A 3247-nucleotide genomic window follows, 5' to 3' on the forward strand; every position below is an offset into this window, starting at 1 on the left:
TAGGCACTCATAATGATATTAAAACAAACATCTAATAACCCATATACACACACATGTAGCTAATCACCAACCCATGCAGCCACTTATACACAAAGTGAAACACAAATACATATATTTAAATATTTAAACATTACTTGTTAATAGATGTATTCACCTATGCCCTGGGTACCTAAGGTACCATATGCAGGGGCTCACAAGGGTGACCCAGTAACCAATCTGGGAAAGAGCCACCCTGTTGAGCTTGACTCTAGTCTGGCACTGTGAAGAGACATGAGAGGTATACGATAAATGGAAGGCCCTCAGGCTGCCGGTGAAATACCACTATTCCTATTGTTTTTTCACTTACCCAGTGAGGCGAGATGAGCCCCGTGGGGCTCTCGCTTCTGGCTCTAAGCACCCGGCACCTGCTGGGTGCCACCCGCTCTGGGAACAAGGGAAGGCGGGGAGTTTGACTGGTGCGGTGCACCTGTCACACAATAACACAGATGTCCTAAGGCGAACTCAGGGAGGACTGAATTCTCCCACGTAGCAGAAGGGCAAAAGCTTGCTTGATGTGGATTTCCAGGATGAATATAGAACGTGAAAGCAGGGGCCTCACGATCCTTCTGACTTTTTGTGTTGCAAGCAGGAGGTGTCAGAAAAGTTACCACAGGGATAACTGGCTTGTGGTGAGCAAGCGTTCATAGCAATGTCGCTTTTTGATCCTGCAATGTCGGCTCTTCCTATCATTGCGACGCAGATTTCACCAAGCGTTGGATTATTCACCCCCTAATAGGGAACGTGAGATGAGTTTAGACTGCCGCAAGACAGGTTAGTTTTACCCAACTGCTTGATGTGTTGTTGTAATAGTAATCCTGCTCAGTACAAGAGGAACTGCAGGTTCAGGCATTTGGTATATGTGCTTGACCAAGGAGCCAATGGGGTGAAGCTACTGTGAGAAGTTGGCCTGATATATGATGTTTCCAATTCTGGAACCACCTTGTATCAGTCCAAACAATCATTTATGGTGTCTGGTTGTAAGTCAACCTTATAGACAAGCTATCCTAGGGGTAGCATGGACTAAGCAGCCTGAAAGGCTAAACTCAAGAGGTCGTGTTAATCGAGCTGTTTTACCAATCACAATCCTGTAATACCAAATGAAAGGACACCACACAAGTATATATTATAAAAATATATGTGTTTATTACTAAAATAATCCCCAGTACTCTTTATGAGCAAAGGGGCACAAGCGTTAAATCAAAAGCACAGTATAACATATGAAAGTTGCACAATTATGGATGAGGGCGGGTGACCACTCAAACCATATATTAAAAAAGTGGTATAAGAGATACCAATCGAACAATGGTTAGGTCTAGGGCCTAGGGAATCGCTGGGAGCAGTCGGGACAAGCAATGCTGAAGTCGGGAACAGCCCGCGGGATTCGGGTGTAGTGCTTAAAGTGCACGCATGCACCAATGCAAAGTCAATGGTGCGTAAAAGTTACACAAATAGAGTTTAAGGATACTTCCATTGAACCTAGAAGGACAAAACTTTAGACACAGACCCTAGAGGTGTGTACCAGTGTGAGAACACCGGCGTTGCTGAGTTACCTCAGCCACAGGAAGCGGGTGCATAGGGTCGAAGTGGCGTCGGGTTTCGTCACGCAGGTTGTTGGTGCTTGAAGCTGAAGATGCTGCAGGCGATGTGAAGGAGAAGTGTCTGGTGTGATCCAAGGGTGGATCAGAGTAGAAAAGTACCTGAAAGCAGAGGGAACAGAGTCTGGGTCACTCAGCAGTGACCAGGGTGGAACCAGGACGGAACCAGGCAATGTCGGGCGCAATCAGGTGGTTGTTGAGGAGCTTCTCTCCGCTGCCACGTGGGCTCTGGGGCATCTGCGACGTCCAGGAGCGGGTCACAAGCTGTCCCATGCAGGTTCTCACCGTCGGCGCTGTCGGCTTCAAGATCGGAGAAAACAACACTTGGCAAGAGCAATCCACGCAGGACTGGAAGATTGCTTCTCACTCGGACCAGGAGGGTCAGAGCGGGTGCTCCTTTTCAGAAGAGAGAGTGCAAGTCTGGAGCAACCAGAATCACAAGTCGTATTTAGGTTTTTGCCGGCACAGGGGCCACAAGCCAGCTGGCAAGTGACCGGGCCAACGCGTCGAGCCAAAGAAAGCAGAAGGGCCCCACCCTTCTGCTTTCTTTGGCTCGACGCGTTGGCCCGGTCACTTGAATACATTACTTTTCACTGATTATTGGCGGTCAAAGCATTGAGAATCATCAAGTGACGTTAACTGTGGTAGTTGAACTTGTGGCTGTTGCGAAACTTGCAGCAGGGTTTAGTGACTCGTTCATTCCCTCAGGTGCCTCAATATCCATTGCCGTAGTTGTGTGGCTTCCCAAGTTTGGCGTATTTACTCCACTTTTGTGGGATTGTGAACTGTGGATAGTTTCTGGCCTCTCCCTATGTGTTTCATCAGTGATTGACTCGGTTTAGAGAAACCGAATCATGGTGAGCGATTTTCACAGATGAAAGCTCATATAATACAATGATATGGACTAGTAGGTATATTAAGAATGAAACAAATATGTTTCAGAGGTCTACACTTCATTATGACGTTTAAGATATTCAAGACTTGTGTATAATGATTGTTAAACATAATCTATGGCTATGTTTCATTTGCATTTTGAAATAAATGCATGTCAATAGTAGCATTATAAGTCCCATGAAGTGTTGCGTTTTTGTGAAGTTACAGTAGAAATTGATGATTTTGCTTGTTTATAAAATTTGAGAAATGAGTCAGTATTGATGTTCCTAAGCAGGGGTGAACAAAATAGTCTCCTTGGAGGGAACAACCCTAAGCCACGACGGGCGAGCTACCATTGGTGCAGCAGGTGCAGTGTACCGGTGCCCACAACCCGAGGGGCCCATTTAAACTTGAAAATTGCTATACATTAATACCTCAACAGCAGTCTAAGGGGGCATTTTCCTTTTTACCCCAGGGTCTGTGGCATTCTTGCTACGTTACTGCTAAGCCATGGGGCAGCTCCCTCAGCAACAAAACACCCTGGTGGTATAGTCGTACATTACTGCTGCAGGACTGCGGGCCAACCGGCGATCATACAGCAGGAATGCGGGAAACCCTTCATTTTTTCCCAGTGTGTCTCTTCTCTCTTGATGCTTCCCCAGCGAGCTGATCTTACTAAAACAGGTCCAGCTTTAACTTGTTTACTGCGGCCCCGATTTTCCCGCAGTGCGGCACTTCCG

At 46.7% G+C, this 3247-nt stretch overlaps 1 pseudogene; it reads left to right on the forward strand.

The window, feature by feature from the left end:
* Nucleotides 1-208: 208 nt before the first annotated feature.
* LOC147665794 (28S ribosomal RNA) lies at nt 209-1189 on the forward strand (annotated as a pseudogene; the record flags this gene model as incomplete).
* Nucleotides 1190-3247: the final 2058 nt, after the last annotated feature.

The sequence above is a fragment of the Lissotriton vulgaris genome, unplaced genomic scaffold, assembly GCF_964263255.1.
Source record: "Lissotriton vulgaris unplaced genomic scaffold, aLisVul1.2 SCAFFOLD_869, whole genome shotgun sequence".
NCBI classification, from domain to species: Eukaryota; Metazoa; Chordata; class Amphibia; order Caudata; family Salamandridae; genus Lissotriton; species Lissotriton vulgaris.